The sequence below is a fragment of the Chinchilla lanigera genome, unplaced genomic scaffold (assembly GCF_000276665.1).
Source record: "Chinchilla lanigera isolate Chin_1 unplaced genomic scaffold, ChiLan1.0 scaffold00033, whole genome shotgun sequence".
Classification (NCBI taxonomy): Eukaryota; Metazoa; Chordata; class Mammalia; order Rodentia; family Chinchillidae; genus Chinchilla; species Chinchilla lanigera.
The window spans coordinates 20,457,269-20,481,843 of NW_004955434.1; the positions used below are offsets into that span (position 1 = coordinate 20,457,269).

The 24,575-nt window shown below is 39.8% G+C and overlaps 1 long non-coding RNA gene across 1 annotated transcript; it reads left to right on the forward strand.

Moving 5' to 3' along the window:
* Positions 1 to 1,872: 1,872 nt before the first annotated feature.
* LOC102023517 lies at positions 1,873 to 24,575 on the forward strand. The gene is made up of 3 exons (XR_261635.1): positions 1,873 to 2,849; positions 8,366 to 8,506; positions 24,393 to 24,575. It is a non-coding gene; the product is annotated as an uncharacterized LOC102023517 (long non-coding RNA).

Sequence of the window (24,575 nt, forward strand, 5' to 3'; positions counted from 1 at the left end):
CCAGGCCTTATGTTGTTTCTGCCTTATGGACCGAATCCTCTAAAAGCTGTCAAGTAAAATAATTCTCTCCCCTTTTAGGTTGTGGGTTCTGATATTTTGTCCCAGTGACAAGGAAGTGATTGAGATGGTGATCAGTTTCACTTATCTGTCCTTCGGAATATCTAGTCCTTTTCATTTTAAATACTATGGGATTTCTTTTTAGATACTGACTTTGGCTTATTTTTATGTCTTTCATTTGTGTCTTTATGGTATTAATATATTGTAAGTATTTGCATGTGGTTAAACTGTTTTAATGTCTTTTGTAATCTATTATTTATTAGTTTTTCTGGTGAAAACTTTTTTCCTGATTATGGGTCACATTTTCCTGCCTCTTGGTATTTATAGTACATGTGTGTTCTAGCCTAGGTATTGTGAATATTATTTACCTCTCGGGATGTTGGTGTCAGCCTTTAAAAAGTGTTAGCCTCTCTTGTGGTGTTCAGTTCACTGTCTTGTTCGTTTTCATCTTCTGGAGGCATTTAAAAACTTTTGTTAGGGAGATTGTAGAGTGTCCTATAATTTAGGGATATTTTAACCTCCTGCAATATATCTTTTTAAAGGTTTCTACTCAATGTCTAAAGCAATATAGATTCTCTATCTTTTATGCTCAGGGATAGAATACCTGTCAGCATAGGTGAGCTTTGTAAACTATCCACTCCATAGCTCCTGAGTTACTGCTTGCATAGTCTCCTCATTTTCAGTCTGTGAACACAGATCTCAGTACTATAGTGGACTTTCAAGTTATGACTGGCCTCACAAGTGAACTTGGGTTACAAGAGGAATTTTAGGCTTAACTTATAAACAAAGTCTTGAGTTACAACTTGAATGTCAGCCACTTATGTGGCTGTAAACAGACTTGCAATGCCAGAAAGGTACAGGTAAGCATACCTCAGTATCAGTTTGAGCCCAGATGAGAATGTTTGTGGATGTGATTTTGGTCAGTGCTTCATAGAACCACTATGATTACCGCTATCAAAATAGCCCCCAGAAAGCCAGAAAAGAAACTAAGGAAGGGAGGGAAGGTAGAGAAAATAATCACAGTTTAAAAGAAGACAGAAATTATGGAGGAATATGAGAGTGGTGTTTTTGTGACTGATCTCACTAGTGTGTACAGCATGTTGAAATCCACCCTTTCGACGATCTTACAGAGGAAAGACTTGTATAAGGAAGCTAGTGTTGCTGAAGGTGTTACTCAAATTAGTGAGTGATGATCAACAGTGTTAGGGTAGAAAGGCTATTATTAGTGTGGATAAACGAAAGGCAGATGACAGGTGATAGCCTATCATAGTCTGTAGTTTGTGAAAAAGCTAGGGCTATAAATGCAGACCTTATAAGGATAATTCATCAACAAGTGATAAAGGTGAAAAATTGCATCCCAGTGAGGGGTGGTTTCATAATTTTAAAGTGACAACTGGGGTTCAGAGTGTAACTAGGCATGGTGAAGCAGCCAGTGCTGATAAAAGGGCTGCTGAAAATTATATATACAACTTTGAAATGAAGACCCAGAGAAATGGCTTTGTTCTCATCAAGTTTTCAACTATAATGAAACTGGTCTTTTCTGGAAGGAAATGCCCAGGGGAATATATGTTACCCAGGAAGAGAAACAAATGCCAGGCCACAAGCCCATGAAGGATATCTAACCTTATTGCTATGTGCCGATGTGAGTGATGACCTCAAGATACAGCCTCTCTTGGGTTGTCACTCTGAGAACCCTAGAATGTTTAGAAAACATAAAGTCATAATGTTTAGAAAACATAAAGTCATAATGTTTAGAAAGCATAAAGTCATAATGGAGTCCTAACAGAAAAGCCTGGGTAACAAGAGTACTTTTTCTTGAGTGGATCAGGGAGGCTTTCTGTTTTATTGTTAAGAAGTGGAGGACAAAGGTTTACCTTTCAAGACTCTCTTCATCATGAACAATGCTCCTGTTCACCCACGAGATTTGGCAGAATTGGCTGAAGAATTCCCACAGCTCTAAGTTGAGTTCCTCCCACCTAATACAACTCCTGTACTGCAGCCTAAGGACCAGCAGGTTACAGCTAATGTCAAGAAGTTATACACCAAGGACCTGTTCCTGAAGTACTTCCAGATGGTCTCAGATAGAGATTTTACACTTAAAGAGTTCTGGAAGGAACCTTGCAACATCCTTTCCTATGTGAGGTTAATTGAGAAATCCTGGGCCAATATCTCTCTAAGGACACTGAGATCTTCCTAGAAGAAAGTGTGGCCTAAAATTATACAGGAGAGAGACTTTGAAGGCTGTGTAGAGGATCCCGAGTCTTCAGTGGGCCCAGTGGTGCTGACATTGTCCCTGTAGCAGAGTCCATAGGCTTACAGGTAGACGGTGGTGATGTTGAGGAACTGTCTACAGGTGAGCATCCATAGCTTCTGGCTGAGCAACAGAGAATGGTAGATAAGGAGATTTCTGAAGAGGAGAGGGAGTATCAACAATCAGTGCAGCAAAGTTCTTCTGAAATAAAGGAAATCCTGAAAAAATGGAGAGAGCTACAAACATCTGCCCAGACAGAGAAAAAACTGTTACCTTTACTTGCTTAATGACAGAGTCATATTCTACAGGACAGTGTTAAAGACAGAAATATGCAACCTTAGACCAGTTTTTAGTTCTGAAAAGGTTGAGACCTAGTGAGCCAGGAGCGGGTCATAGTGCGCTTACAGACTCTCTCAAGGAGAGAAAGGACACCAGAGAGCCAGAGTGCTGATGTTCTTCTGGAAGGGGGCTCCCCTTCCAAACGGTAACCACCTTCCATTCCATCCTCCCTTCCTGCAAGCCAAAGACGTCAACTCGAATGGTGAGTGAGTATGAAATTGTTTCTGGTAAAATAGGCACATTTTATAACTTTTTGTTGAATACAGTAGGAAAATTATTGGTGTTTCTGGTAAATTATGCACACTATGCAACCATTTTTATTATGAAAAGGTTAGTTAAGGAGTGATGTGGAAGGTTTGGAATGCATTATGGGTATTTCCATTATTTCTTATGAGAAAAATAGTATCGATTTACAACCATATTGAGTCACAAACAGCCCTCCTGAATGAGCTGAATCCATAAGTCAGGGGTCCACTTTACGCAGTTAAGAATCACAGACAGATTTCTGACGCTTTTTATTTTTTGCATACATCCCTAATCTCAGAACTTTTCTCTGCAACTTGCAGCCGCCTTAGTCTTCCTGAAGTCATACTTTTGTCTTCTTAACTTACTGATGTCTCTTATGCACTGCATGGAATGCCCACTCTCCTCTGTGGCCTGCACTAAATTCCATTAGACAAAAAATGAGCATGATTTTAGCAATCATCTCTCTTGTTTTCCTTCTCTCAGAGATCAGAATCTTGCTGTGCACAAAGGCCAATGAGTGAAAACAGCTGTTTCATTTCCCCCCCTTAATTGTCTACTTACCTATTTGGCATAGGAAAATCAAATCTTTGCTGCATCTGCGTGGCTCTAAGTAGACTTTGCAGCTGTGGTTAAGTTCAGGGTCATCATGCAAAGAGATTATATTATTCATGCAAAGAGATAGAGGTGGATTCAGTGTAATCACATGTATTCTTTATAAGTAAAAGAGAGGTACAGGAGCCAGAGAAAGAGAGGGAGACATAATGACAGAAGCAGTGATGGGAGTGTTCCAGTCATCAGGAAAGAAATTTTTGCAGCCATTAGAAGCTGGAAAAGTTGAGGAACAAATTCTCCCTTACAGCTTTCAGAGGAATGCAGTTTTAAGAAAATTATTATTGGTACATGTCTATGTACCAATGTCTATAGTACATAATATTTTTGTTCATTGTGAGAAACTGGTACACATGCATAATATATTTTACCTCCTTTTTTATCTCTTTTTCCTTTTTTGTTCTCCTTCCTCAATCTCTTGATTCCTTCCTTTTTTTGTACATCCCTGCAATGTAAAATGTTTACATTCCTTATCTGAAGTTGGTACATGTACATAACACATCTAATTACTTTTTATCTCTTTTTCCTCCCCTCCCTTGCTTCTCTTTACATCGGCTGATCCTCTTCTCCCTTGAGAAAAAAATATAGCTTTGTACTTTCTGTAACCTATTTTTATTTTTTCTTTATTTATACATTGGGTTTCTCATCTAAGAGAAACATGATATTTAAGCTTGTATGTTTATTTCACTCAACAGTATGGCCTCAAGATGCATCAATTTTCTACACATGACTCAAGTTTATCTTTATGGGATAAGAGCAGCACTTTAAGAGTAGCACTTCATTATGTGTAAATATCACAGTTTCTTTTCCATTCATCTGTTAATGGGCATATAGCCAGCTTCCAAGCTAAACCTTCCAAGGTTTAGCTATTATGAATTGTGCTGCTATAAACACAGGTTGTATTGCTATATGATGATCTTAGCTCTTTCAAGAAGAAACCTAGAATGGAAATAGCTGGGTCAAATGAACTTTCTATTTTCAATTTTTAAAGGAATATCCATACTGATTTCCATAGTGGTTGTACTAGTTAACATTCCCACCAACTATATTGAAGGATTTATTTTCCCCCACAGTCTCACCAGTGCTTATTTAATTACTTGCTGATGGCCATTCTTTCTGGGGTAGATGGAACATCAGTGTTGTTTTAATTTGCATTTCTCTATTGGCCAGTGATATTGAGCATTCATTCATGTATCTATTGGCCATCTGTACTTCTTTTGTGAAGCACCTATTTATTTCACTTGCTATTTTTGATTGGGTCTTTTATTTTGAAGGTGTAGGTTTTAGTTCCTTCTATGTAATAGGTATCAGTCCTCTTTCTGAGGAATATTTTTTCCATTCTGTAGGTCATCTTTTCACTCTGTTAGTTGTTTCCTTTGCTCTACAGAAGCTTTGAAATTGATATAATCCCACTTGTTGATTCTGGGTACTATTTTCTGTGCAACCAGGTTCCTTACTGTTCAGAAAGTCTTTGCTTTCATCTATGACTTCATGATTTTTATCTGTCTTATCTTCCAGCAATTTTGAAGGGTTTTTGTTTTGGTATTAGTTTAGTGCCCGGTAAAAGGTGTGGATCTAGCATCACTCTTGCATGTAGATAGCCAGTTTACCCAGCACCATTTACTAAAGAGGCTAACTTTTCTCCAGTGTTTTCTTGGCCCTTTCATCAAAGTGTGCTTGTGGATGTTTCTGTATTCTCTGCTCTGTTCCACTGATCCTCATGTCCGTTTTTGTGCCAATGCAGTGCCGTTTTTGGTACTGTAGTTTTGTAATATAACTTCAAGTCTGAGACTGTGATGCTTCCTGCCTTGCTTTTGTTACCTAGCACTATTTTTGCTATTCTGGGTCTCTTCTGGTTCCATAGAATTTTAGCATTGTTTGCTCCAGTTCTGTGAAGACCATTGGAATTTTTATTGGGATTAAATTAAATATTTACATCAATTTTAGAAAGATGGCATTTTAACTATATTTGTTCTCTCCATTGAAGAACAGGGGCTATCTTTACATTTGCTTATTTCTTTCCTTCTTTCTTTTTTTCTTTTTTGAGATAGGATCTCACTATGTAGTCCAGGAGGGCCTTAAACTCACTATGTTGTCTAGACTAACTTTAAATTCACAGAGATACTCTTGTCTCAGCCTCCTGAGTGCTAGAATTACAGGCATAAGCCACTATGCCTGGCTTAATTTTTCTCATTGTGATTGTGAATGGTATTGTTTTCATAATTTCTTTCTCAGTAGGTTCATTATTAGTGTACAAGAAAGCTATTGATTTTTGTGTATTGATTTTATATCCTGCCACATGACTGAATTTGGTTATTAATTCTTATAATCTTTTGCTGGATATTTTTGGGTCTTCTATGTAGACTATCATGTCTTTTGCAAATAATGATTTGATCTCTTCCTGAATATATCCTTTTTATTTATTTTTCTTTCCCAATTGCTCTTGCTAATGTTTCCAATATCCTCAATCTTATTATGAAACTGAAAGGGAGGGAGTATTCCCAAAGTCATTGCTGAAAGCTGTGATTACACTGATTCCAAAACCAGACAAGGTTACAACCAAAAAGAGAACTATAGAACAATTTCTTTAACAAACAAAGATGCAGAAGTCTGATGGAGCCCACTGTGAAGCAGCTCTGAGCAGGATTTAATATTAACCAGTTGGCTTTTCATGCTTACTTGAGAGTTTGCCCAAGGCCTAGGCCCTCGTCTGGAGATGGGCAGTGAACTCATAGTAAGTGAACGCCATGAGTCACTAGTCCCCACTGAGGCCTATATTAGCCTGTGAAGTTGAGGTACCTCAAAGGACAAGATAAGGCCACAGCTGAGGACCTTTGGCTCCAACCCCAATTAATTAAAAAGAGACTGCAGCTGAAGGCATCTCACTCCTGCAGTGAGGGCCTTCCTTGAGATAACATAGTTCTACTAAATTAATGCAAAGTATGGCCTGGAAAAGTCCTTAGAGGGATTCCCAACTCCTGCCCAGATTCCTGCATGTTCTTCAGTACCCCACTTCTTTGTTTGAAAACTAAATAAATATGGGCCACCTAGGGAAGTTCTTTGTCTTAACCCAGAGAATCTCAAATTCTGTGAGAAGGTTGGATCCTCCTGGAGCTCCAAAATCATTTCAGTTGTCTCATTTATTTCAGCCTTCCTGTCCACTCATTTGGGAGATTGCAGGCCTGATCAGCCCACAATGACTAAGGGTTATTAACCCAACAAAAGTCCTCAACAAGATACTGGGAAACAGAATGCAATGAATCATCAAAAAGGTCATACATTATGACCAAGTAGGCTCCATTCTAGAGATGCAAGGACGGTTCAATGTATGCAAATCAATAAATATAACCCATCACATAAACAGAAGCAAAGGCAAAAATCACATGATCATCTCAAAAGACACAGAACAAGCCTTTGACAAAATCCAGTGTCCTTTCATGATAAAAATCCTGAAGAAAATAAATGTAGCAGGACCTTTGCTCAATCTGATAAAAGCCATTTATAACAAACCTACTGCCAACCTCATATTAAATTGGGAAATATGAAGGTTTTCCCTCTTAAATTAGGAATAAGACAAGGATGTCCACTTCTTGAAACATTATCAAGAACAACTAGGAAGACAATTTTGACAGTAGCAAGGTTTCATGCCTGTGTGACACATTTCAGTGTTCTGAGCTCCAGAGCTGTAAGTAAATCAGCTTGTACTGCTTTACGACTCTAAAGTTTTGGGGTCTTTGGTATAATAGCAAGAAGAAACTAATATAATTTTAAGGAATTCATAGTCTCTAGCATTAATGTTTAAACATTTCCAATGGGCCTATGTTAACCATTTCTGATTCATTGCTCTTTGAGCTCCATTCATATTTCCTGGTTGTCAGGTATTGGTACGTCATCATAATAACTTTTTTTTAAAATGATAGCTTCACGTTACCTGACATTATCCCTGTAAATTTTGAGGTTTTTTTATGTTTGTAAAAAAGCACAAATGTAAAATGTTTATTATATTCTTTTTGAGTATGCATTAAAAGATGCCCATATTCACCCAAACTGTTCTTCCAAATGTCCCCTAAGTTACTTTACAAACCATCAGGGATGAACCTTAGTATTTTGGAACACCTGCCCACACTCTACCCAGCAGGTAGTAGGATTTTGTTATCACGGAGCTTTGTGTTGGGAATTCCAGTGTGCCTCAATGAGGTGTGGATTAACTAGCATGACCACTAACCGGCATAGCAGCAGTGATGAAAAGACACCAGAAACTGCGTTCCTCACTGATATATGATGCTATGAAGCATCCGTACTTAATCAGCTCTCCTGAGAGCTTACAGATACAAGTAATTTGGAATGGGAGCACAGAGCTTTGAGCTGTTAAACACTCTCTCATAGGCAGTCTGTCTCAGTTACTGCATGTTAGTACTTTTCTTGAATGAAAACCATTGGAAAAAAAACTTAAAAAAAAGATTTTCTGTCAGTATTCAAACTCCTGGAATTTGGTGTTGATTTAGGTAAACTTGCCAAATTCTGGCCTGTCCCAAATAAAACAACACACTAGAGACCTGCTCAGTTGAACAGAGGAAGACCCAGCTCAACTGAACACATGGTGCAAATCCTCTCCAAATGTTCTGCAGTTGCACGAATGAGTTGGAACAACATTTCGGAGGTCATAGATTGCAGCTTCAGCAATTAAGCAGTTGAGCAGAGCAGGCCTAGCTGGATTCTGCATAACTTGGGGGATCATGGGTTCTAACCCCCTGCCTCTTGTCCTCCATACAGAGTGATACATTCCTGGAAAATCTTTGCATTGCAGGTATCTCACTTATTTTTCCACGTCATGAACACAGACCTTTCTTTTTCCTCCATAAGGCACTGCATAGCAGCCACAGTGGGGAAGATTTCGTGTGTCCCTGTCCTGGGCCTCTTGGTCTATTTTAGCAGAAAGAAGGCAGGACTGGTAAAATCTGGATTATGTATCTAATTTGACCACATACTTACTTGTGAACTGAGGTAAGATCCTAAACTTTTTCAAGTCTTTCTTGCTTTATTAACAGAATAGCAATAATAATTTAAATTGTTTGTAGCTCAGATGAAGTTACGGTATGAATGGGGGGAAAAAGTCTTATGAAAGCTCTGCCTCTCTGTCCCGCCGTTGTCATGAACCACATCACCCTCTAGCCTCTCTTTAGATACGTCTAATTAGTAATTCCTTTACTTTCACAAATTACGAAGAGTGGAAGATATCAGATCCTATTGTTCCCATCTTACAGTTCTTTTGGGGTCAGGCTCAGGGTACGAGGGATTAAACCCTAGGGCCTTCACAATCAGTTCTGTCCAAACCCTTTTTATTATTTTGAGACCAGGTCTTGCTGAATCACTAAATTGCCCAGGCTGGTCTCAAACTTTTGATCCTCCTGCTTTAACTTCCCACAGTGCTGAGATTACAGGTGTGTTTACATTTTCTTTTGAATCAACATCATCTGACCACTACTCCTCGGATTCATTTCCCATTGGCTTGTACCTTTCAAACTAGAGACTCTGATAATTCCTGATATTTGTCTCTGATATTTCCTTAAACATATGCATCATTTCCATATCATGGTCTTTATGGTTTATATTTGTTTGACTGCAACGCTTTTCCTCTTGCACAGCTGGTTGCTGTTTCCCTGTAAGACTGAGTGTAGAACTCACCTTCTCGGGACCCCTTTCTTTAATTGCCTTATCTAAGGGCACCTTCTTATTTAATGATTCTTTATCACAGCATGCTTTATGTTTCTTTCCTATGGCTGGTGACAAACTATACCTAATTTGCATGTCAGTTTGATAGCCAGTTTTTCTGTTGGCCATAAAATGTAAGCTCCACGAGGAAGGGGAGCATTTCCTTCTCAGACATTAAAAAATAAAGCTCAGGGAAGTAGACATGCATTCTGCCAAAAACCACACGGGTGCTTTTGGGAAAGGCATGACGCTGTGGTGGGAGCGAATTTAGACGAAGACTTGAACCTCTTCTGCACTTACGTTCACTGGCCTTCTCGGGAATACGTGCAGCTGACATTCTGTTCTTCCCCAGCACCTCGCCTCTAAGCGTAGCCCGGCGCACAGCTGGGCTGCGCTCGGTTTGGACAGCATGAGACACGGCTGTTTTCTGGAACGGGCTGCGGGAAGACACCTGTGTTCCCCTGGTCTGAGAGAGGGGGCTCCTCGTGTGGGCCTTCCTGCCTCCCTCTGCGACTTGCCCTTTGACGCTGCTACTTTCCTGGGAATGCCTTTTTCTTCTCACACACCCTGGTCCGCACCAAGTCTCCCTGAATCTGCGCGGACAGCAGCGGCTCCCCGCCTTCTATAGAACTCACTGAGCGGTATGTAGGATGTATTGAAAATAAAAATAATTGATGGTACCACTTGCAATAATGTGAACTAAACATATTTTAGGCACCATTTCCAAGAATTTTGTATCTATGGACTCATTTGATCCTTACAATAATCTCCTAAAAGAGGTTGCTATTATCCTTTCCGCTCTACACCTAAGGGCACCAAGAGATGGAGGCGCTGAGTATCTATCCGGTCTGCGACATGGATGGGATGCGAGGCTATGCTGTTTGGCTACGGGGCCTCTGTGCTTAGCTGTGCAGCTCATAATCCTTCAGGACAAATCTGGACTTAGCAACAGTCTTCCTTAGGCCTGATGGTCTATTTAGCTTCTAACTGGGTATTTAGTGCTTCCTTTACATGTGTAACATGAAATAAATTCTCTTGCAAAGTAATTACCACATTCACATGAAGTAAGAGTGCCGTTCAAATATCTTTTATGACACCACTGTCTCTCCGTCCTTTAGGGATAGCCATTTTGCTCAAGCTTGTGTGTATGTCTTTCCTAAACATTCCTTCTGCGTTTAAATGTACCTGTCTGCCAACAGAAAATACAACATGTTTCTGTGATTTCTCTTTCAACTGTACATATGCAGTAGCATGCGTAAATGCTTTCAGTTGTATATATTAAACACCTCCACTGATGACAGACACAGAGATATGTTGCAGGGTAGGTACTCACCTGGTAGTCAACAGTACGGCTGTGCCTATAGCTGAAATTTTGAAACACTTCTGTGTCATTGGGTAACTAGACCCTGAAGCTCTCCTGGAACCAGGCTTGATTTATCTATCAGGCATGCCAAGCACAGTGCCCAGGGCCCTTGATACATTCAGAAGCCCACAAAAATGTTTTCAATTTTACAAAGTGAAAGAAAAATGATCATCATAGTGAACATAAAATAATGAATCCAGCATGATGGCATTTATCTTCATACCAATGTGGTCATAAAATAGAACTTTTGATGTGTTTTATGGAGGGTGAAGTCCATAAAAACAAAAGAGCCTAGGGTTATAGCTAGAGCTCTGCCTGGTTCCTACCCATACGTCTTAGTTTCTTTTCTCATTGCTGTGACAAAACACCCAACACCGACAAATTAAGGAAGGAAAAGTCTGTTTAGCGCAGTTTGCAGGGTGTCAGTGCATACTCACTGGCTCCAGCACAGGACGGCATGGAAGAAAAGAAAAGAAAAGTAACCACTGCAGAGTGTGGTGGGCAGAAGGCAGCAAAACAAGCAAGGGACAGCCACAGCTTGCTCTATCCCCTGTACTATCATCCAGGCTACTTCGGGCAGGCAGCACTCACACCCTTAGTCCCAGCACCCTTGATCCTAGCATTGCACCATGAGTCACCCCAGCGTCATGCATTCTAGGTCCAGCCACCTCTGGAAAAGGCCGCCTATGAGCAGATGAGGCTTTGGGGCAATCTAGACACAAGCTATGACACCAAACCAGCAAATACAGGCTCAGCGCCTGGAGAAGCACGGTACTCCCGAGTCCGCTGCCGATGTGTAGGCTGGTGTCTGCGGAACTGGTCAAGATTATTCCGTAACTGTGACAAAAATTTTTTACTATTTCTCAGAATAACCACATAGATTTGTTACGGTCTGTGTCTGGCTGTCCCCTCCAAATCCTCCTGCAGTCATGGGGCGGCTTCTAGAGTTATGATTGATTCATGCTCCGATGCTGGGATTACGGGTGTGAGTGCTGCACCCTCCCTGGGGCTGATACCTTGCATACAGCGTAAGGGAGGGAAAGGGGCTTGCCTTCCAGCTGCCTCTCCTCTCCTTTTACTCTTGCTGCTTTTGCTGTCTTCCACTTCCATGAACTGTTGCTCTCTGCCGTGTGCCACTCTGCCTTGGAGCCAGCTGAGTATGGACTGAAACTCCACAGACTGTGAGCTGAATAAAAGCTTTCCTTCTTTAATTTGGATGTCAGATATTTTGTCTCAGCAACAAAAGAAAAGCAACCAAGGACTTGAACTCAGGACCTTGCCCTTGCCAGGCAGGCCCTGTGCCACTGAGCTATGTCCCTGGCCCCAACCATATATATTCTGAAGAAAATGAATATGCTACCTCATGCAGGGCAACAGAAATCTATACAAATAAACTTAAGGAAAGCTAGATGCATGTAGAAGCCACACTGAGGCCTGGAAAAGTGTCAGAAAAGTCCCTGGAAACCCGAGCAGCTTTCCCTTCCTCATGTGACTGCTTTTCTACCTCCCTTTCATTTCTGTCTCATCTCCCCTCTTTTTTGGATGAGGCTCTCCCTTAGAATTCTGCCATTAATGAACTCACCTCCCACACAATAATTTCTGGGTTTCTCATTTTGAATTTGTACATGGGACAGAATCTATTTGGCCTAGCTCAAGTAAGATGTTTATTGCTTGTCCAGTACACAAGGGCCAGAGGCCAAGGAGCTGGAACAGATGCTCCAAGATGTCCTTGTCAGCCTAACCCTCGGTTGTCCAGTCAGCACAGCCTCCTGCTCACACATTTAATGCCACTGATGCCCCTGCCACACATGGGCCAGCCTTTGCGTAAATGCCTCCAGATATGCTCCTTGTATCCCCAGGGGGCAGCAGCCCACAGGTGCTCCCAGCTAAAGCCTGAAGAGACCATGGCATGGACCAAGGTTTCAGAGTCCACTGTTTTCTGGTGATGTTGGCTCCTGAGCCCAAATTAACCACTAGCAACTGATGAACTAAACGCTAAATGTAACAATCACATACAAAATGGTGGAGGAAAATAATTTCAGAAGTGGAAATGTGATGTATACAGTCCATCTTTTTATATATTATCAGTAAACACAGAGGGACAGCCAGAGGATAGGTAGAGGTGGTAGACCTAATGCCTGAACTGGTCGCACGTCTCTAGCTGGTATTTTCAATTTAAACTGAAAAATGACTATGGAAGATTATCCTTAGAAACTTTTCATGTTTATAGTAAAACTATTAAGGAACAAATTGCTTGGTCATAGGAGTTGACTTTTTGTTACAGAGTACCTTCTTGTCTTCTTTGAAATACTCTTGCTTTAGCTGAGAGTGTTCTAGAGAGTACTGTAATATGGATTCTGAAACTGTACATTTGTCTGGTTAATAGCTTGAAGAGGCACTAATCTCTTTACTACTGGAGGACCAAATCAACAAACCCTCAGCGGTTTTGCTGGGGAATCTGTGGTTTATTGCAGGAATCCACTCTGAAAGAAGGGAGAACTGACCTAACATAGGAAACTTGACCTCTCCTGACATGTGGGGAGATTAAAACTTAAGTTTTGAGTTTATATGGCTGATAAATCAAAGGTAGGAATGGGATGAGCATTGAGTGAAGACAGAATATACATGTTTGGAAGACTTTGTTTCTAAGTATGAGTGGAAACCTAGGAGACTTATTGAACATAGAGCTGAATGGAATTATTTTATTAACTGCCTATAGATAACTTGACATAATACTATGTATTTAATGTGGAAGCAATTTATAAGATAAGAACCTGTACTTCATAAAATTTGTAAAATAATATTCTATGGGAGTAGAAAATATGCAGGTAGCACTTGAATATATTTTTAAAACTGATTCAAATGATTTTCCACTCTGATCATGAACTGTTATATACAAAAGATATGCTACAGTGACCAAAAATGAAAAGTCCCAGAGTGTCCCCACAACACAGGTGGTACCACATAACTCTGTAGTGAACGTCAATGTTTCAGGATAAAGTCCTGGAGGAAGCACTCTGATTTTCCCATGAGGATGGGAGGAATATGGGAATGTATGTAACGTCGTTATAAGACCACATGTGCTGCAGTGACTTGGCATGAGGCCGCTGGCTTACAGGTGCTCGGCAAATGGTGCTGGGGAGGAAGACTTCTTCTGTGTTTCTAATATTATACGCATGAAGTGATTTTATGTGCTGGTGTGGATACTGTAGACATTCCCTTTGGAGTGAGCAGTTTCCCTTTGAATGTGGTTACCGGAATGGGTGACAGTTCCACTTTCTTGCTGAACAGCATCCTTTGTTCTGGGTTATGCCAGGATTGCTACATGCAGCTCTATTTTCCTTTTCATCAGAACTGAAGCAGGGAAACTTACAGACAAAATGGCCTGAAACATTACCTTTGAGAAGCCAAATCAGCAAAGCAGTTCTAGTAAAATTATTCAGGTCATGGCACTTGGGTCGTAAAGGATTAGCAAAAACCTCTATAAATGATGAGTCAATTATATACATTTATTCTGAGACTTTTATTCAGAAATACCTCCATGTATATAATGAGGTATATAATCGAATATACACAGCTTTTGCTGCTGGAATACAGTCTGCCTGCAGGGAGACACATGGTATAGCCAAACATAAACTAGGGGAAGGTTTACCTAGATGCCTTGCTGTTCTGTCTGAAATGTAACTTGCTGGGACATAACCATGTACAGGCTGATCTCTTAGAATGCAAAATAAAGATAGGCAGAAGAAAAATAGCCACAATATAACAGTGCTGAAATAGAACTGTTCTTTGTTAGATGGTGACCATTCCCCAATGTGCATTTTCCTTCGATGATGTAAAGGCGTTCGGGGTGGGAAGCCACACCATGAAGCACAGGAAATAGCTTCAATCTTTGGAAATACTTGTAAGGTTAAATAAATGGGGAAATGACTATAACGTTGCCAACCACTTTCTACTGGCAGATTTTTTTCACTGTCAGTGTGCCTTTAAAACCTCACACGGCCAAGGAGCCTGTGCTCTGGGTACAGAGCTTGCTTTTGACAAAGGTGGGTGAATGTTTTCAGACTCAGCTTGGTCTTAGGCAGCTTTCTGAGAATAGTAGTCCCTGAGTTCAACATATCTGACTGCTCTGAAGGTGGAAGTGGGGTGAATCGTTAGGTGAGGACAAACAAGTGAGATTTCAGGGGGGTTGCAAAATTCTACCATTGCCTTCAATAGGCCCAACAAACATGTATGTCTAAGCTACTTTGGAGGAAATTTTATGTCTGTTTTGCCAACTGTTCAGATATGATGACTACCAGGATATCATGGGGTGTTAATTTTAACGACAAAATCTAAATTCAGATTGACACAGAAAGAAAAACTCACTGGTTAAAATTACTTGAAAAGCAGCACCGTCCTCTGAGGCAGAAGTAACCAACAGGCCTATTTAGCCTAAAAATGGAAGTTTGTACTCAAGGTACTCTTTCGTTATAGGTCAGATTCTTAGCTGGTACTGTTGAACATGTCATTATTCTAGGCTATGGAATAAACTAGAATAAACTGGGACAATCATATAACTGTATCATCACATATTATCATATCTTATTATAACCATATTAACATTCCTATGAGTCCCACTAGTCTATTAATTCCATAGCATCACTCGTTCATGTTGAACTATTTTGGTATGTGCCCATGATAGGTGATCTTAGTTCAGCTTGCCTGGGTTAAGAGATGCCTAGGAGATTAGTAAAGCAACACTGCTGGGTGTGTTTGCGGGGGTGTTTCCAAAGGTGATTGGCACGTAGACCATCAAACTGAGCGGGTAAATACCTGTGCTGATGTTGAGTGGCTCCTTCTACTAGGCTTGAGCCCAGGCAATAAGCGAGGAAGCTGACCTGCACTTCAGAGCTCAGTTCTGCTTAAGTGAGTTTATCTTTTGCTGTTTCCTTGCCTGTGGACACGAGGCTCCAGCTTCTTCAGCCTCTCAATGTGGACTCATGCCAGCCACTCCAGGGAGATTCTGGGTCTTCCATCTCCTATGGTTGTTCTTGTTCTGAGGCCTCAAGCTTCTTGGGCTGAGCAGTTATGGAATTCTGCCATGTAGACGGCCACTGTGGACTATCAGCCATCTCTGAGTTTTAAGTCAATCTAATGTATCCCTTTTGCAATTGTATATATTCATACACACATATATATACAATTATATATTATATATACATATTACATATAATTGATTGTATTCCTCTTGAGAACCATAATCAATAATTAACATATTGCCAATAAGTACTAGCCTCTTAAGTAATGTTTATTAAACAGCTAAATAAATAATAAAAGGTAAGTATAAGGTTAAAATACAGCTTGGTAAAATTACTAAGTCAAAATATGTTCTTTTCTCCCCTAAAGAACAGCTTTATTGAGATAGAACTTATATATCATAACTGTCAGTATTTCAATTTATACCATACATTGTTTTTAGCTATTAGTAATGTTATATAATTATCACCACTCCCTAGGTTGGGAGAACGTTAGAATATTTTTATCATTTCAAAAGGAAACTCCACACTCATTAGTAGTTATTCTCCATACTCACCTCCTCCTAGGCCCTAGCAAATGCTGAGCTACTTTGTCTCCATGGATTTGCCTATTCTGGGCATTTCAAACTATTTGAATTACATAGGTGGTCTTTTGTCCCCTGGTTCCTTTCTTCTCCTTCTCCTTCTCCTTCTCCTTCTCCTTCTCCTTCTCCTTCTCCTTCTCCTCCTTCTCCTCCTCCTCCTCATTCTCCTCCTCCTTCTCCTCCTCCTTCTCCTCCTCCTTCTCGTCCTTCTTGTCCTTCTCCTTCTCCTCTTCCTCTTCCTTCTCCTCCTCCTCCTCATTCTCCTCCTCCTTCTCATCCTTCTTGTCCTTCTCCTCCTTCTCCTCCTCCTCCTCCTCATTCTCCTCCTCCTCCTCATTCACCTCCTCCTCCTCCTCCTCCTCCTTCTTCTTCTTCTTCATTTTATGTTTTGTTTTGTTTTGTTTGAGACAGGGTCTTACTATGTAGCCCAGGCTGTCCTCAAACTCTGGGCAGTCCTCTTGCCTCTGCCTCCCGAGAGCTGGGACTACAGGTGTGAGCCACCACACTCAGCCTGGTTCCTTTGATGTAGACTGTTTTCAACGTTTATCCACATTGTACTATGAATCAATTTCTTTTTATGATAATATATCATTGCATGGATATACCATACAATGTATATCCATTCATCAATTTATAGACATTTTGGATGTTTCCACTTTGTGATTATTGTGAATAATGCTGCTATATACATCATATACAAGTTTTTCTTGGATATGTTTTCAATTCCCTTGGGTATAAACCTATGACTTTATACTGACATAAAAGACCATACACTGTATGAGCTGAATAATGTGAAATGTCCAGGTTAGGCAAATCCATAGAAACAAAGAGCGCTAGTGTTTGCTAGAACATGGGAAGAGGTCCGTATGGAGTGTGAATGCCAATGGGTGTGAGATTTCCTTTTGAAATAATAAACCACTGGGTCAAATGATAATTCTAACTTTTTTGGGGAACTGACAGATGTTTCCCAAAGCTACTAGCTGTGCCATTTTAAGTTCTTTCAATGAGAGTTTACATTTTTACACAGCCTCAAGACTTGTGTTTTTTTTTCATTATAGAAGTTCTAATGTGTGTATGAAGTAGTATCTATCTCATTGTGTTTTTGACTTGCATTATTACTAACGGTGCCGAACCCTTTTCATGAACTCATTGACTACTTGTAAATCCTTTTTGGAAAAATTCTTATTATACTCTTGTTCATTTTAAATTGGCTTATCTGTGTTTTATGGTTTGGTTTTCAGAATTCTTTCTATATTTTAGAAATAAGTTTCTTATCAGATATATGGTTTTTAAACATGTTTTCCCAATTTGTGGGTTACATTTTCACTTTCTTGTGTCTTTTGATACATACAAGTTTCTAATGTCAATCAAAGTCAGTTTATGTAGTTTTTCCTTTAGTTGTTTTGGCTTAGTTGTCATATTTGAAAAATAATTACCTGATCCAAGAGCACAAATATTTTTAGCTATATTTTCTCCTAAGAGTTGCAGTTTTAGCTTTTAAATTTTTGTCTTTCACCTCCATTTGAGTTATTTCTTCTAGTTAGTGTAAGAACAAGTTTTTGGTAGCCCAACTTCATTCTTGCATGTGGATATCTAAGTGACCAATTATCTTTTAATATGGAGTGGGTAAATCAGTAGAAGTTGAATGACATTTGCGAATACAATAAAACTTCAATCATTCAGACTCTACTATACCCAATAATAATGATAATTTGAATATTTACTTCTTATTAGTTATAAAGATTTCACCAAGAAAATTATTAATAGCTAACATTTCACAGAAAAATGTTAGTCTGTATAGAAATTCTGTAAATTTGTTAACCATATTGAGTCACCATCTAACAGTATAATATTTTTATTCATTTATTTTTAAAAAGTTGTCAAACACTTTGGTTTATTAGGGCTCTTTGAGTTTCAGAGAACACAGATATTCATCATTAACCTCAACAGAAGAAGGATGCAGAATGAATTGGAAAGCTATCAGAATCTAAATCTGGTGTCCACATGCTTAAGAAAGCTTTCTGTTACTTAGTTCAAGTTTAAGAGGGAAAGAAGGCATTTTGGAACAATAAGATGTAAAAACCTTAGAGGAAGATTCCCCCATTCTACCTAATGTTCTAGTTTTCTTTAGGTATCTTATCCAGAGAATGGAGTGGCTTTCATCTTCTCTCCATTCTAGGAATACAACTATTTCCATTTAGCATTGGAAGTGGAACACAAAGGTGAACAGAAACTAGAGCTCACAAGTGTGTGCTCTGCGGGACAGATAAGTGGTTAAGGCTGTGGAAAGGGTCCAAGAAAAATCTCTGCATTTTAGAAAGTGGCCATTGGATACCCCCAAATCCTGCAACTAGGCTCATCCATGTTGTAAGAAGACTAAGAGTATAGGACTCACTTCTCTCCACCTTCCCAACTTCCTATGGGTTCAGTTTTATTTTTTGATGCTACCGCGAGTAATCACTAGTATGTATTGCGGATTTTGTATGTGTCTATCTGGCCTTTTCCTTCTCTGCATTTAGAAGGATAGGGAAGGGCAAACACAATGGACGGTAATGCATTCCTCCCGCTAGTCAGGTTGGAGGCCTAACTTCCCTGAGTCAGGTATGTAAAGAGAGGCATTAAAGTGCGCTCTTCCCTCCATCCATTTTATTTTATTTTTTTTTGCCCTTCATACTCTAGTAAAGTGGCACTACACGTGGGTCGTACCAATACGCCTGGCAAAGTAACTGTCCTTTTGTGACCTGCATGTCTGTTTCCCACTGAACCGCTTTGTTTTTTTCTGTGCCTCTGCCTTTGCCTACTCACTCTCTCTTCTAGGTAGTTTCTCTAAACTATAGATTCGACATATTTATAATCTCTCACAACAGCTCGGTATAAGCCCTGCCACCCTCGTGTGTGCGTCACAGTTCCTTTGCTTCTTTCAGTTCCGGTTACCATGGCTCATTTCGGATTTGTGCAAGAGGAAGCCCTGTTGGTCCAACTCACCCGTTCTGTACAGACCTCCTCTTGTATCCCTTACCAGCTTTACCAGCTTGCGCTTTTCTTTTGGGCGGGGGGGGAGATGGTTAGGCATTGAATCCAGGCTCTCACATATACTTTTAGATCGCTTGTCCACAGCTCTCTAGGTCACCCAGCTGTGGCCGTGTTAGGCTTACGTGCCTTACAATCGGTCATCTACAGCGCCGAGGGGGAGAGTTCGTCACTTAGAAGTGCCATGAGCATGGAAGCCCTATGTTCCCAAAGCTAGTGATCGTGATTATATAATAGAAAATAAATATATTTAATGACTGCATGAGCATATATAAACAAATATAGATAAACTCATTTGATTTAAAATAAAAAATTAATAATTTGATCAAACTAAATAATTTGGCCATTTCACAATGCTCCATTTATTGCCAATTAGTGAAATTTTTATAACTTTAATGGCACAATTATTTTAATGAACCATGTTCTTTGATACTATAGGAGAATTGTAAGTCCGTCTTGGTATTTTTCTCTAAGGTTCCTACATAGGAGCTCACTTTTCTTTCTTTTCCTTTTCTCCCTGTGAGGAAAATTCTCATGGTAAAAGAGTGTCATGGACTGAGTTGCGTACACCCTGAAAATTCATGTGTTAATCTTAACCCTCTGTGCACCATATTTAGAGACAGAGGCTTTTGGAAGGTATAAAGATTAAATGAATTCATCTTTAAGGGTCATTTTTAGGTCATCCTACAGGATGAGAACTGGCATCCTTATAAAAAACAACAAAAGCAAAGCAAAACCAAACAAAAGCATGCCAGTGGGTTTCTCTGTCTGTGTGAACAGGAGTCCAAGTGAAGACAAGCTAGAAGTCAACCCTCTGCAAACCAAGAAAGAGGCCTGCTGCAGTCTAAGTATTTGTGGGTCCACCAATTTGTATGTTAAAACCTAATCACAGTGCAGTCATATGGAACAGTGGGTACGCTGGGTGTGCTCTTTTCCACCTGGTATCTCAGATTTTCAAAGCTATCATCTCTCTCAAATAATGTACTTATTTCTTTTTCCTTAAGAGGTCATCTCCTTCCCAACCTGAGACTCTTTAGAAATATAAATATCACTTAATTTCTGAAAGAAATATTTACTCTAATCTGAATGATTTAATCAAGCAAATAAAATTCAATTCCTAAATTATCCTTAGAAGAAAAGAAACACAATGTAATAAAGTTTTAAACCTTTAGATATGAAAATGTTTACTGATTACTCAAAAGAGCCTATTTTGAACTCCAGTCAAGTATGGAAATATACTGTGAATTAAAAAATCAGATCTGATAAAATGACACATAAATATTTTAGCAGGAATTTTGGTTCTAATGCCCAGGACATGGCTGTAAATCTGCCTGCAATACAAAATCCCCTTTTGTTTGACAACTTTCAGAGAGCCAACTATTTGGGTATTAAAAACTTCTGCCCAGATTACTGTTAATGTTAGTCCTGATGGAATTACTCAGTAACTGATTTTTATTCCTTTTAGAATGCCATCGTTATATGACTATTATATTGCAGGTCTCTGCTCTGACTGAATTCTGGTTTCCTCCACTGTACATGTAGGTAAAATCCATGACCTATTTCTCATGAAAGTGGGTTTAGTTTTAGTTGAACGAATATTCTAAGTTAATTACTTATCTTTAGTGAAAGTCAGTGTTGTGACTGTAAACTAAAAACATTCCTAGATTGTATTTAGACAGAGAGAAAAGGTAATTTTTAAATAAAAAAAATTTATGTTGACCAAAAATAGACTCAGCTCAAATAATCAAAGCTGTAGTTAATGAAGTGATTGAAGTACTATGTGTCTAATAACTTTCTAATAACTTTCTAGATTGTACTCATGCTGTACAACAGGAGCTATTCTTAGAGAGATGAAAGCAATATAGACTTTCAGGAGCCAATGAGTTCCAATGAAGTGTTCACAAACAGACCAATAAGATATTACCAGAACTTGCAAGTACCTATCACTTTCCTGCTCCCGCAGATTTCATGGATGAATACAGAGCTAGTCTTTGTAACACGGTATACTCTGTTCCTCTTATTTAGGGTACAGATTACCTTATAAGCTGACAATAAGATAAAATAGTTCAGATGCACTGAGATACAGCAATAGTAATCGTCAACACCCAAATGGGACAACTGAATTCAAATGTTTTAGAATCTCTGTGGTTCATAATTTTAAAAAAGAGTCTCTGTATCACAGTGAGGAAAATCTGTGATTTTCACTTTATTCATAAAGATGGATGAAAGGAAAAAAGTTGGAGACTTAACATTTTGCACAAACAGTGTAGGGAGGAAAATGGCAACAGGTTAGTAGAACCCTTGAGTATTGCTGGGTTCATGAAGGAACAATCCACTGAACTTGGTGTTTTGAAGAAAATGCTTTGCCCGAGTGGAACAGAACAGGCACCCTGGGCTGATGTTGCCCTCTTTTATGAGAAGTAAGTTTCCCCATTTTTTAGCAGGTGAAGGTCTCCTACAGGAATTTATTTTTTAGTTATGTAAAAGTGTTCCATTTTAGGACTAAAATTTGCACAACTGGGTAAGTCGGCGGACAACTTTGGTTGACAAACTCCCACTGTGCATTTTTCTGTGTGTGTGTGGTATGGGGATTGAACCCAGGGCCTTTACAGCTCCATCCTCAGCCTTTACTTTATGGAGGTTTTTTTTGAGACAAGGCCTCACTAAGCCACTGAAGTGAGGGAGCCAGGCTCAGATGTGTTACCCTTCTGCCTCCGCCTCACAGAGAGCTTGGGTTTCGCACGTGTAGACCACGCCTTGCTCACTGTGTAGTGCTGTGATTATCAGGCCCTTCTCCTCACCCTTGGTGATTAGTTTCACTGGCTTACCGCACAGAGCACTAGCAGCTCCTCTAATACCTCTTTTAAAGCATTTTTGAGCTTAAGACCATCAGTTGTTGTTTTGTTGTAAAATGCCAAACCTTAACCGATGAAGCTGCCAATCAGGACTCTCTCCTCTTTTTCATTCCATTCATTATTCCTTCATTCATTCATTCCACAGCTACTCATAGGTTCCCTATGTACATCAGGCACTGTGTTAGCCTACTGTACTCAAAGTCCTGTGAATTCTCCTCTCTCATCCCCCAAGGCTTTAGTAAAGGGAGACACATGTAAAAGAAAGGAAATAATGCATGGGGTATAATTAACACATCCGGGAGGGTATAATTAACACATAATAAAGGGGAACAATAAGTGAAGTAGAGAAGTATTTTGAAAGATATGTGCAATATTGAAAAGCAAAGGACTTGGAAAAAGATTTAGCTTAGGGCTACTCATGGTGGGGCTTCTTTATCATAATAAGGAAAAAGTATTGGCAATAACTACCCTAGAATAGGAAATACGTTAAGTAGTTATGTTCCTGTTGTTCCCGGCCACTTTACAGCTCTGTAGGAGTGAGATAGGATTGTCTTCCGCTGCCGCTGTCTGGTTCCCACCAGACGCAACACACGGAGCGTCTGAAGGTAGTTGTCCCGGAGTGTGCTTGGCATGGTAGAGCTCTTCACATTGACGCTTCCTATTTCCTGCTCAGCCACTTTCTGGCAGTTTTAGCCTTTAGTTGGTGGAGACCTAGTTAAGGGGGTCAGACAATCACTGTTCTCCCTCCTAGGAAAATAGCAGCTGCTCGGAATGCCGCTGGTCCTCAGTTTGTGTCTGGAACAGGCTGTAGGGGCCGCTCCCGGTGTGCAGTGAGGAACAGCAGAGCACTTCTTTCACGGGATCCCAGGCAGGCAGGGCAAGGGGCTCTTCCACGAGGCTCTAACAAGCTCGTAGTTAGTGCAAGTTTTGCTTTCAAATTCTGGCAATAACTTGATTGGTAATATCAACTCACCATCCTTGTTGGTTTTCATCTTTTTCCTTACAAATCACTATAGGTACTTTAGAATAAAGTTGGGGAATTGAGTCTTTTTCAGAGAATCAGTTCAGCAGCATTAAAAATCTATTATTTTGTTGGCTTATACAATTTTGCAGTATTCCTTCAGGTTGGACATTGACTCTCCACTTTGCCACAGTCTCTACCACTTTCCTACTGATTAGTGTATGAACTATTTACCTATTTATCTGTATGGTCATTGAAGCTATCACTATTTACCATCTGATTTATAGGCAGAACAAAAGTGGAAAAAAATTTTAATGTCTCCAAATTACTTTTTTCTGATACCAGGAATCGAACTCAGGACCTTGTGCTTGCCAGTCAGGCGCTTGTGCCACTGAGCTATATCCCTGGCCTTAATATCTCTGAATTAGAAACCAGTAGGAGCCAATAATAAATTCATAGAGGAACTCTTAATGGATCCTAGAATCTTCCATTCATTCCCAGATACAAGGAGAGAACTTCTCCTGTGTCTGTGAGCTCTGCCTTTAGTCCTTGAATGGGAGGAAGGAATACGAAGCCTTACAGGAACCATGTGTAAAATTTCTAGAAAGTGCCAGCTATATTGAGTGACATGTAGTAGGAATCTTGCCAAGTAATAAAATAGTCACCTTCCCAGCCAGGCACTGGGCCCAAATCCTAGCCGAATCCTGCATGGTCCAGATTCTCTCCCTTTGCTCCTTAACTCTCCATCTTGCCAGTCAGCTCTGATGTCTTCCAACCCTTGAGAAATTAGAATTTAATTCCCCAAAGTGAGGGATTTCCTCTGAGCAGCCACCCTGATGTCAGAAAGAAACAAGATTTCAGATTCCACACCCTCTTCCTGGGAAGCCCATTCCAGATTCTTTCCTCATAGCAAGGGGATTACAGATGACGTTAGGAATGACCTCAACCTTCCTATCGTTCAGCAGAATCCAGAGACAGAAAACCCAGCTGCCTCTCTTGAGAGAATTCTTGTTAGTCTGCAATGCCTTAGGAGACAAAGAAGAATCTATGATCTACATCGATCACATAGTCTAATTGGTCAGAATGTTGATCTCTTTTGTTTAAAACAGAGAAGTGCTTCAGTGTTAAAAAAATAGTGGGATTTTAAAAAAATAATTTCGCTAGGAGCTGGGAATATGTACTTTTTACAAATAGGCTAGATAATTCCTGGCCTAAGGTTGCCAGTTTGACAAATGATAAAATTTTATTTACACCGAAAATCTATCAGCAGACTTTTCACGTGAAGTTTCAGTTATTCTTCTTTGTGAGGGAATCTGGTAATAAAGGCCTTATAACAATGAAGAACTCTCACTTCAGACTTAATTCAGTATTTTCTCAGGTCGCTGTGCTCTAGCAGAAGGGACTCTTCACCAAAGGGAAGCAAGTGCCGTTGTTAAAAACAAAACCAAAACCCGGAACATCAGCTGGATGATTCAGTGAAGTACACAGCTGAGATCAAATTAGAACTGATCTTTGGGTCTCAAAGCTTCAAAGGGACAAAATCTCACAAG